The sequence below is a fragment of the Acanthochromis polyacanthus genome, chromosome 10, assembly GCF_021347895.1.
Source record: "Acanthochromis polyacanthus isolate Apoly-LR-REF ecotype Palm Island chromosome 10, KAUST_Apoly_ChrSc, whole genome shotgun sequence".
NCBI lineage: Eukaryota > Metazoa > Chordata > Actinopteri > Pomacentridae > Acanthochromis > Acanthochromis polyacanthus.
The window spans coordinates 532,937-545,325 of NC_067122.1; the positions used below are offsets into that span (position 1 = coordinate 532,937).

General features: G+C 40.1%; 1 long non-coding RNA gene across 4 annotated transcripts; it reads left to right on the forward strand.

Annotated features, from left to right (window-relative positions):
* The first annotated feature begins 439 nt into the window (after nt 1-439).
* LOC127535797 (uncharacterized) lies at nt 440-1,638 on the forward strand. 4 transcript variants are annotated; one of them, XR_007944682.1, is made up of 4 exons: nt 440-972; nt 1,060-1,146; nt 1,205-1,378; nt 1,495-1,638. It is a non-coding gene; the product is annotated as an uncharacterized LOC127535797 (long non-coding RNA). The 4 variants fall into 4 exon arrangements; XR_007944680.1 differs by lacking the exon at nt 1,060-1,146 and having other exon boundaries at nt 443-972; nt 1,176-1,378; XR_007944681.1 differs by lacking the exon at nt 1,060-1,146 and having other exon boundaries at nt 443-972; nt 1,176-1,378; nt 1,524-1,631.
* The last annotated feature ends 10,751 nt before the right edge of the window (nt 1,639-12,389 follow it).

Sequence of the window (12,389 nt, forward strand, 5' to 3'; positions counted from 1 at the left end):
AAAAAGACACAAAATGACCTCAGTGGGATGAAAGCCAACAGAAAATAGATGCAAAATGCAAACACACACATGTAAAAACTACCACAAAGACACAGAAACAACAAAATAGATTCTAACCCCCCCCCCCCCAGAAATATACAATATTCAGCCAGAAAAACACACAAAATATCAACTAAAGGTTACAAAAATACAGTAAAGAGATGCAAAATGACCTAAACAAGATACAAACTAACAGAGAATTAATGCAAAATGAACACGAACACACGCAAAAGCTACCACAAAGAGACAGAAACAACAAAATAGAAGCCAAAATGAACAAAAATAAACAACATGGTCATTAAAAGCAAAAACTACTACCTAAAAGATACAAAAAAATCCAGTGAAAACACACAAAATGACCATGATGTGAAGCACGGTGGTGGCATCATCATGATGTGAAGCACGGTGGAGGTAGCATCATGATGTGAAGCACGGTGGTGGCAGCATCATGACGTGAAGCACGGTGGAGGCAGCATCATGATGTGAAGCACGGTGGAGGCAGCATCATGATGTGAAGCACGGTGGTGGCAGCATCATGATGTGAAGCATGGTGGAGGTAGCATCATGACGTGAAGCACGGTGGAGGCAGCATCATGATGTGAAGCACGGTGGAGGCAGCATCATGACGTGAAGCACGGTGGAGGCAGCATCATGATGTGAAGCACGGTGGTGGCAGCATCATGACGTGAAGCACGGTGGAGGCAGCATCATGATGTGAAGCACGGTGGAGGTAGCATCATGACGTGAAGCACGGTGGAGGCAGCATCATGACGTGAAGCACGGTGGAGGCAGCATCATGACGTGAAGCACGGTGGAGGCAGCATCATGATGTGAAGCACGGTGGTGGCAGCATCATGATGTGAAGCACGGTGGAGGCAGCATCATGACGTGAAGCACGGTGGAGGCAGCATCATGATGTGAAGCACGGTGGAGGTAGCATCATGACGTGAAGCACGGTGGAGGCAGCATCATGATGTGAAGCACGGTGGTGGCAGCATCATGACGTGAAGCACGGTGGAGGCAGCATCATGACGTGAAGCACGGTGGAGGCAGCATCATGATGTGAAGCACGGTGGTGGCAGCATCATGATGTGAAGCACGGTGGAGGTAGCATCATGACGTGAAGCACGGTGGAGGCAGCATCATGACGTGAAGCACGGTGGAGGCAGCATCATGATGTGAAGCACGGTGGTGGCAGCATCATGATGTGAAGCACGGTGGTGGCAGCATCATGATGTGAAGCACGGTGGAGGCAGCATCATGACGTGAAGCACGGTGGAGGCAGCATCATGACGTGAAGCACGGTGGTGGCAGCATCATGATGTGAAGCACGGTGGAGGTAGCATCATGACGTGAAGCACGGTGGAGGCAGCATCATGATGTGAAGCACGGTGGAGGCAGCATCATGATGTGAAGCACGGTGGTGGCAGCATCATGACGTGAAGCACGGTGGAGGCAGCATCATGACGTGAAGCACGGTGGAGGCAGCATCATGACGTGAAGCACGGTGGAGGCAGCATCATGATGTGAAGCACGGTGGAGGCAGCATCATGACGTGAAGCACGGTGGAGGCAGCATCATGATGTGAAGCATGGTGGAGGCAGCATCATTGATGAAACTAAAACTACATCTAGAAACCACGTCTGAAAAGATCTTTTGATTTCAGGCTGCAGAACGAAGAAAAAAATATCCGTATTTAATCTTCATTTTTCTGGATATTATTTCCAGAACAGCAGCAAAGTTGAAAGTTGTTTCTATTTTTACATCAACATTTTTCTATTTTACATCTACAACAAACAGTTTCAATGATTTTCTTGCGGTAACCAGAAACCTGTCAAAGTTGCTGCTGGGTTTCTGGTTCAAGTGCATCAAATGTTCAGCATCAAACACCAAATCATTACGTTTTATTTGTAAATCTTCAGTGTCTTTTTTTCAGATTCTCACCTTGTTTTTAATGGTTAATTTGTTGGTCTGCAAGCTGTTGATTCCTGATTGGCTGCTTTATTTTGAGGTGCTGCGCTGGAGCTGCTGCGGGTCAAACACACGCAGACGTTAGCGTGTTGGGAGGCTGTCGGAACACGCAGAGCAGCTTCATCACGTTACGTAACCGCCTCTAATTAACGGAGCCGTCTGCAGGTGATGAATGAGTCACCTGGAAACACGACCAATCCACAGAGGACAGCAGCAACACAGACAGGGAGAAAAGGATCATGGGTAAATAAGACCAGGGTAGAGGGAGGAAGATGAAATGTCAAGACCCTAAAGATTCAGCGTGAATAAAAACTTCTGAAATATACACACTAATACATACATTACTTATTAAAATACACACATGAAGTATACACATTAATATTAGCTCTAATATATGTATTATTATACATAGAAGGAATATATACATTAATGTACACACAGAAAATACACATATTAATATAAACACTGATATATATATTAAATTATGCATTAGAATAAGAAGTATGCACACAAAGATACACATTAATATACACAGCAATATAAGCATGATTATACAGTAAATAAATTAGACACAAGAACTACACGTTACTATGTATATTAATAAATACGCTAATATACACACAAATATATGTTTGATTATGCACAAGAGAAGTATACACATTACTATACATACACGAAATATGTAAATGAATGCTTCACATTATCATGATGCCGCCACCATGCTTTACATAATGATGCTGCCGCCGCCATGCTTTATATAATGATGCTGCCTCCACCATGCTTTATATAATGATGCTGCCTCCACCATGCTTTATATAATGATGCTGCCACCACCATGCTTTATATAATGATGCTGCCTCCACCATGCTTTATATAATGATGCTGCCGCCGCCATGCTTTATATAATGATGCTGCCTCCACCATGCTTTATATAATGATGCTGCCACCACCATGCTTTAAATAATGATGCTGCCTCCACCATGCTTTAAATAATGATGCTGCCGCCACCATGCTTTATATAATGATGCTGCCACCACCATGCTTTAAATAATGATGCTGCCTCCACCATGCTTTAAATAATGATGCTGCCTCCACCATGCTTTAAATAATGATGCTGCCACCACCATGCTTTACATAATGATGCTGCCACCACCATGCTTTAAATAATGATGCTGCCACCACCATGCTTTAAATAATGATGCTGCCTCCACCATGCTTTAAATAATGATGCTGCCGCCGCCATGCTTTATATAATGATGCTGCCACCACCATGCTTTAAATAATGATGCTGCCACCACCATGCTTTATATAATGATGCTGCCACCACCATGCTTTATATAATGATGCTGCCACCACCATGCTTTAAATAATGATGCTGCCTCCACCGTGCTTTATATAATGATGCTGCCACCACCATGCTTTATATAATGATGCTGCCTCCACCGTGCTTTAAATAATGATGCTGCCTCCACCATGCTTTAAATAATGATGCTGCCGCCACCATGCTTTATATAATGATGCTGCCACCACCATGCTTTATATAATGATGCTGCCTCCACCATGCTTTATATAATGATGCTGCCTCCACCATGCTTTATATAATGATGCTGCCGCCACCATGCTTTAAATAATGATGCTGCCGCCACCATGCTTTATATAATGATGCTGCCACCACCATGCTTTATATAATGATGCTGCCTCCACCATGCTTTATATAATGATGCTGCCTCCACCATGCTTTATATAATGATGCTGCCACCACCATGCTTTAAATAATGATGCTGCCGCCACCATGCTTTATATAATGATGCTGCCACCACCATGGAACAAGTTTCTTTCCTGATTTAATAAAAAAAAAAAGTTTAGTTTTAAATGCTTGCAATCCATGTTGCAGTAATTTGACGCTGCAGCACCTGAGTGTTTAGGTTTAGTGCAGAACAGTATTTTATTGTTTATTTTAAAGCAGAACCAGAGCAGGAAAATGACACTGAATGTGTTGGATGAATCTCATTTGGTCCCTAAGATGCTACAATCAGACATTTCTGGGCTGAACTGAGAAGAAACTTTGACAGAAACATATTTTTTTACTTCCACATTTTGTGTCTGAGCCGGCGTCTCCCTGCTCGTCGCCTGTCAGGCTGCAGCCTAATGACACTCAGAGACTTAATGCACTGACCAAAGCAGCGATTATCACCTCTGTAATCCTGCAGTTCATTAGTCCCCCCCTCATAACGAAGCTGAACTCCAGGGACCTGCCCACTAATGCACACATTAACACTGATGGACTTTAAAGCAGAGCTGTGAGGAGGACCTGGTCCTGGGGAGGCTCCAGGAGGGTCGGGTCTTGTTCTCGCTGGTTTTTAGGGACGTATTGATCGCTTGAGGTTAAAGAGCAGGAAGGTTGTTTCTCTAATTGATCTTTATGCTGCTAAAAGGGAAATAAATGCTTTATCTTCAGTGCATTTTAGTGGAGTGAAGCTGAACCTGGAGGTAAAGAAAACCTCTAAACTCCAAACAGTTTCTGGCGTTTTTGTCTCGTTTTTCTTTGGAATTTAAAATCCTGCAGCTCTGTGGAACCAGAACAACCATGAAGGAGAGAAAAAACACACAACATGGCCATAAAGACACCTAAAAATATCAACAGTTTCCTCTGGGATATCCTTCTGCTGTTTCCATCCAGAGTCACAACAACAGGCGTCTCTTACCTGTCTAACAGGTGTGAACAGACTCCGCCCACTCAGCTGCTCACCTGGTTCTGCGGAGAAACTCTCTGACTGACATCTGTGTGTTTATTCCAGGTATGAATCTCTGTCATAGTTCTTAATGTAAAAAACATCACAAAAACATTCGAAGTAAAGAAACCAAAAGAACGAAGCAGCTGGAGATTCCTTGTTTTCTCTGTTTTATGTCCTGTTTTTGCTGTTTTGTGTCTCTGTGCCATTTTGTATCTCATTTTTGTTGTTTTGTGTGTCCTTATTGTCATTTTGAGTCTAGTTTTTGCTGTTTCATGTCCTGTTTTTGCTGTTTTGTGTCTCTGTCATGTTATTTTGTGTGTCCTTATTGTCGTTTTATGTACTGTTCTTGTTGTTTTGTGTCTCTTTCATGTTTTTTGTCTTCTTTTTGCTGTTTTGTGTGTCCTTATTGTCGTTTTATGTCCTGTTTTTGCTGCTTTGTGTGTATTTTTGGTGTTTTATGTCCTGTTCTTGTTGTTTTGTGTCTCTTTCATGCATTTTGTCTTCTTTTTCCTGTTTTGTGTCTCCGTTCCATTTTGTGTCTCGTTTTTGTTGTTTTGTGTGTCCTTTTGAGTCTAGTTTTTGCTGTTTTATGTCTCTTTCATGCTTTTTGTCTTCTTTTTGCTGTTTTGTGTGTCATTGTTGTTTTATGTCTTCTTTTTGCTGTTTTGTGTGTCCTTATTGTTGTTTTATGTCCTTTTCTTGCTGTTTTGTGTCTCTTTCATGTTTTGTGTGTCCTTATTGTCGTTTTATGTCCTGTGTTTGCTGCTTTGTGTCTCCTTTTTGTCGTTATGAGTCTTCTTTCTGTCATTTTATGTCCTGTTTTTGCTGGTTTATGTCTCTTTCATGCTTTTTTGTCTTCTTTTTGCTGTTTTGTGTGTCCTTTTGTCATTTTATGTCCTGTTTTTGCTGCTTTGTGTCTCCTTTTTGTCGTTTTGAGTCTTCTTTCTGTCATTTTATGTCCTGTTTTTGCTGGTTTATGTCTCTTTCATGCTTTTTTGTCTTCTTTTGCTGTTTTGTGTGTCCTTTTTGTCATTTTATGTCCTGTTTTTGCTGCTTTGTGTCTCCTTTTTGTCATTTTGAGTCTTCTTTCTGTCATTTTATGTCCTGTTTTTGCTGGTTTATGTCTCTTTCATGCTTTTTTGTCTTCTTTTTGCTGTTTTGTGTGTCCTTTCTGTCATTTTATGTCCTGTTTTTGCTGCTTTGTGTCTCCTTTTTGTCATTTTGAGTCTTCTTTCTGTCATTTTATGTCCTGTTTTTGCTGTTTTATGTCTCTTTCATGTTGTTTTTTGTCTTCTTTTGCTGTCTTATGTCCTGTTTTCTGCTTCCTTCATGTCGTTTTGAGCTCCAGTCTGATCAGATCTGTGAGAATCCATCTGATGAGGTGAAGATCTGCCATGTGATCTCTGCAGAGCCTCTTAATTACGTCTTTAAGGTGCAGTAAGTCGGTTTGTCATATTTCAGCGCTGGGCCTGATAATGGCTTGTTAGGGTTCAGGAGGAAGGGGCTGCTGCTGCTCTCTAATCACGCCGAGGCTTTGATTAGCCCGAGCTAACGAATAATGGGTGGCATTTTCCGACGGCGGCGAGGGGAGATGATTTAACGTCCTTCTTCCTCCTCCTCCTCCTCCCATGCCGGCGGTTTTGATCTATTTTTTACTGCCTGTCTCGGTCGTTTATCAGCAGCAGAACGGCCAGTAAAGTAATCCGACATTAGCGCCCAGCGACTAATACCTCAGCAACAGAAACAGAGAGACAGCAGAGGTTTGTCATCTGAATAAATCATGGCGCTCGTCTCCATTAAAGCGAGGAGAAACGTCGACTTTGGCCTCTGAACCGGCTTCTCAAACCAGAGATGAGTCGGTTAAAGTGGGAAATGAACGTTCTGCAGCTGTGAAACTCTCTGAGGATCTCGAGCTGCTTTTGTTTCATCGAACCTGAAAATACAACTTCTGACAAAATAATTTCTCATCAGGATCGAGAAAGTTCGATCTTATCTTATTTTGTTGTAGCTTAGCTTATATTAATATTTTTTATTTGATTTGATTTTTTTGCAATCTTATCTCACCGTATTTTTACTTTATTCTGTATTATCTTATCTTAGCTTATTTTGTCATAGCTTAGCTTAGCTTGTCTTATTTTGTCTTAGCTTAGCTTAGCCAAGCTTATCTTATCTTATCTTATGCTTATTTAGCATATATAATCTTAACTATGTTCACTTATCTGAGCTCATCATATTTTTGTCTTAGCTTAGCCTAGCCTTGTTTAAATTATTTTTACTTTATTTTGGATTATCTTAGCTTAGCTTAATGTAGCTTACCTTAGCTTATTTTCTGTTGTTTTAGCTTAACCTCCTTATCTTATGCTAATTTAGCTTTTCTTAACTTCACTTAGCTTATCTTAGCTTATTTTGTCTTAGCTTAGCCTAGCCTATCTTATCTTATTTTGCTTTAGCTTAGCATAGCTTATACTAACTTAGCTTATCTTAGGTTAATTTACCTTTCATTAGCTTAGCTTCTTGCTAATTTAGCATAAATTATCAGAACTTAGCTTATATTAGCTTATTTAGTCTTAGCTTATCTTAGCGCAGCTTAGCTTATTGGCATAGCTTAGTTAAACCCAGATTAATTTATTTTGTGATAGTTTAGCCTTGCCAATCTTATGCTAATTTTGCTTATCTTATGCTAACTAAGCTTATCTTATCTTAACGTGATTTAACTTAGCTCATCTCATTTTGTCTTAACTTAGCCTAGCCACACCTAGATTATCTTATGATAAATTAGCTTATAATAGCTTAAATTATTTTGTCTTCTTTTAGCTTAGCTTCGTCTAGTCTAGTCTAGGTTTATGTTATGCTAATTTAGCTTAACTTATCATAGCTTATATTATTTTGTCTTATTTTCATGCAGCTTAGTCTAGCCTAGCCTAGCTTATCTCATTTTATGCTATTTCAGCTTAGCTTATCTCAGCATATCTTATTTTGTCTTACTTCAGCTTTGCTTAATTTAGCCTAGCCTATCTTATGCTAATTTTGTCTTATAAGCTAAGTTAAACTAAATTAAGCTATTATCTTATCTTAATTAGCTTACCTTAGCTTATTTGTTGTCTTTTCCTAACATAGCTTATCTCATTTTGTCTTAGCTTAGCCTAGCCAGGCCTAGCTTATCTTATTGTAATTCTCCTAAATTATAGCTTAATTCATTTTGTGTGTCGTTTATTCCATCTTGTGTCTTGTTTTAGGTCATTTCTCCTCGCCATCATCATGTTTTTGTCTCATTTTCCTTGTTGTTGTGTTTTGTTGTCTCTATGTGTTATATTTATTTATATATTCATATTTACAGTCTTTAATATTTGAAGTAAACATCAGACAGACCAAAGCAGTATTTCTGATTTTTCATGCAGTGTTTTGCTCTGTTGTCCTCAGTGTTCTGTTGTGTTGTTGTATTGTGTTACTGTGTTGTGTTGTCCAGCCCGATGCTGTAACCTGCAGCTTGTTGTTGTTGCAGGTTTCCTCCTGCGGTTTGTGGATGAGGTGCAGCAGGTTTATTCCTCGTCTCGTCCTGACAGCAGACTTTTTTGCTCGTGGCTAAAACGCTGAAGTTCATCCGTCACGCCGGACTAATTGCCATCGAGGGGGAAGAAGAGTGGAGTCTGATCTGACAGGAGGCTGAACATGATAATGAAGCTTCACTGGATCTGAGAGGTTGGACCGCCACTCACATTTACAGCTCCGCAGTTTTTGCCTGCTGTGACTTGTTTTCGCCCCACTGTGAGTTGTTTTTAACCGCTATGACGTGTTTTTATGCTTGTTTTTATACACTGTGACTCATTTTTACCCCACTGTGACTCATTTTTACCCCATTGATTCGTTTTTATGATTTTTTACCCTCTGTGACTCATTTTTATGCTTGTTTTTACCCACTGTGAATCGTTTTTACCCACTGTGACTCGTTTTTATACTTGTTTTTACCCACTGTGACTCATTTTTGTACTCGTTTTTACCCACTGTGAATCGTTTTTACCCACTGTGACTCGTTTTTACACTCGTTTTTACCCACTTGCTAACTGTGACTCATTTCTATACAAGTTTTAACCCGTTGTGGCTCATTTTTACCCACCGTGATTAGTTTTTACTCGCTGTGGCTTGTTTTTATTCACTGCTCATTTTTATGCTTGTTTTTACTCACAGTGACTCGTTTTCACTCGCTGTGACTTGCTTTTGCCCACTGTGACTCAATTTTACCCTCTGTGACTGATTTTTGTGCTTGTTTTACCCACCGTGACTTATACTTACAATTGTTTTTACCCACTGTGATTCGTTTTTATGCTTGTTTTACCCACTTTGATTCATTGTTACACTGTGGCTTGTTTTTACTTATTTTTTATGGTTTTGTGTCTCATTTTTGACATTTTGTTCCTTGTTTCTGTTGTTTTCCATCTCATTTTTGACGGTTTGTGTGTCTTTTGGGTCATTTTGTGTGTCGTTTTTGTTGTTCTTTTTCTTGTTTTTGACATTTTGTGCCATTTTGTGTCTTCTTTGACCAGTAGTACATCTGTGACTGCATAATCCTGACAGTGAAACACGGATAAATGTGTTGTTTTCTGCCTCTTTGTGGTCCTTTTGTGTCTCTTTGTGGTTGTTTGGTGTCAGACTCTGTACTTTTAGATATTTTAGGTGAAATAAAATATACATTTGTCTTCCAGTTCAAAGGAATCGTGGTGAAATGCATCTGCGTTGTGAAGCACATAATCCCTGTGAATATTTCATGGAGTCCAGTGAAAGAGTGTTTTCATTTACATGTGATGTGATTTAGCTCATTTCGCACCGTGGCAGTTATTAGTTTCTGTGTTTCTTTTATGTTTCTAATTGGAATCGTGTGCAGTTCTGAGGAGGATTATTTATTTAGGTGCTTTTGCTGATGCGCTCCAGGTGAACAAGCGCCCACATTATTTACCATTTATTTATTATAGATGTGTTTTTGGAAGATATTCTCTATTTTGCTTTCTCGGGCTGTTTTTGTAGTTTTTCAGCGTGTTAAACTCACAAAATGTTGTGTTTAAAACCTCCTTACATGTGGATATTTGGCTGGTTAACAGCAGAATCCGGATAAAACTCCTGGCATGAGTTATTAAAGACGAGCAGGATTGATTTGAGCCGGAAGCAGACGTGTCCTTGAAATAATCAGAGGACAGAGTCAGACCGACTGCAGCCTCACTCTGCAGCTGCCGTTTATTTGTTTGTTTGTTTTTTTGTTTGTTTGCTGCCCCTCCTCAGGTATCGATCTGAAACCTGACAAACGGATGAATCCCTGCAGACTGAGGGCGAATTTCAGGAAGCAGCCTTGGAGATGACGGAGACGAGCATTGACGCCCCGACAATTATTTATTCATCACATCACTTCCAGCTTCTTCTTTTTCTTCTTTTCTTCATCGTCATTGTTGTTATCTTCTTTCTTCTTCTTCAACTTCTTCTTTTTAGTCATCTTTTTTAGTCTTCTTCTTCTTCTTAGTCATCTTCTTCGTCTTTTTCGTCTTCTTCTTCTTCTTTGTCTTCTTTCTTTGTCTTCTTCATCATCCTCTTTGTTTTCTTCTTCATCTTCTTCATCTTCTTCTTCTTCGTCGTCGTCTTCTTTATCGTCTTCTTCTTTGTCTTCTTCTTCATCTTCTTTCTTTTCTATTTCTTTGTCTTCTTCATTGTCTTTCTTCTTTATCTTCTTCTACCTCATCTTCTTCTTCCTCATCTTCTTCTACTCTTCTTCGTGTTTTTAGTATTCTTCTTCGTTATCGTCTTTTTGTCCTTCTTCGTTTTCTTTGTCTTCTACGTCGTTGTCGTTGTCATTGTCATCTTTGTCTTCTTTCTTCTTCTTCTTCATCTTTGTCTTCTTTCTTTTTCATCATCTTCTTTGTTTTCTTCTTCATATTCTACTTCGTCTTCTTCTTCCTCTTCTTCTTCGTTGTCTTCTTTTTCGCCTTCTTCGTCTTCTTTCTTTGTCTATTTCTTTGTCTTATTCATTGTCTTTCTTCTTTAGCTTCTTCTTCCTCGTCTTCTTGTACTTTTCTTCATCTTCTTAGTATTCTTCTTCGTTGTCGTTGTTGTCGTCTTTGTCTTCGTTCTTCTTCTTTGTCATCATTGTCTTTATCTTCTTTCTTCTTCTTCTTTGCATGACTGAGGTGAAGCTCCGTCTGTGTTCCATGATGTCCATCTGAAACTTTGACTCTTTACTCTGTAGTTTGTGTCTTTTTGTGGTTGTTTTTTTTTTGTCTCTTTGAGGTTGTGCTGTGTTGCTTTGTGGTTATTTTGTTTTTTTGTTGTCATTTTAAGTCTCTTTGCATTTGTTTTGTGTGTCTTTGAGGTCATGTTGTGTCTCTTTGTGGACAGTGAAGCCATTTTGTGAGTCTTTGTAGCAGTTTTACATGTGTTTATAGTTGTGTTTTGTCTTTTTACAGTTATTTTCTGTCTCTTTGGGGTTGCTTCGTTTATCTCGTGACCTAGAATACCACCATGAAAGCATAGTCCTAACAGTGAAGCAGAGTGTGATAATATAGAGATGATATATTTACAGATGCACTATGATGAACCGGTTCCTGAACTGGTCCTGGACTGACTTTGAAACTCTTTTGAGGCTGGTATAGGACTGGATCTAGACGTCATTTGGAATCCTTTTAGACATGTTTCAGACTGATCCTGACCTGGTTTTGGGCTGGTGTTCAACTGGTTCTTCTTGGGGCTGGACTCTCTGGATTTCTTCTGGACTGGTTGTGGACTTTAACACTTTTTTTCAGACTGATATAGGACTGGATCTAGAGTTCTTAGTTTTCAGATTCATTTTGGACTGGTTCTGTACTGATTTTACAACTGTTTTTCAGACTGATGTAGGACTGGATCTAGACGTCTTTTTGAGTCCTTCCAGACATGTTTCAGCCTGGTTCTGCCCTGGCTTTGGGCTGGTGTTTAACTGATTCTTCCTGGGGTTGGACTCGTCTTGGACTCTCTGGACTTCTTCTGGACTGGTTTTGGACTTTAACACTTTTTTCAGACTGATATAGGATTAAATCTAGAGTTGTTTTGGAATCCTTCCACACATGTTTCATCCTGGTTCTGGCCTGGTTTTGGACTTGTTCCGGCTGGTTTTTGAGCTACTTCCTGGTTTGTTTTAGACTGGTGTTGTTTTTAGATTGATCTTGGGCCACTCCTGGTTCTGTGCTGGTTTCTGGCCTGCTGTTCCACTGGTTTGATCAGTGTTTTCAGATTCATTCCAGAATGGTTCTGGCCTGGTTCTGCTCTACAGCCGAAATTCTTCTGAAATGGCTTTGGACTGACTTTAACATTTTTTTCAGAATCTAACAGGACTGGATCTGCGCTTCTTTTGGAATCCTTCCACACATGTTTCAGCCTGGTTCTGGCCTGGTGTTGAACTTGTTCCAGTTGGTTTCTGAGCTACTTTCAGGCTTGTTTTAGACTGGGTTCAATGTTGTCATCAGGCCGGGTTGGGGCCACTCCTGAACTGGTTCTGGACTGGTATTATATTGTGTAACACTTGTTTGAGGGGTCCGGGTCGAGCTGACAGGGAAAATATTTGGTACTCTCCAGGGTGCAGCTTAGTTCACATTCAGCTCTGCTTTTACTTCCCTCCCAGGAGCAGAAACT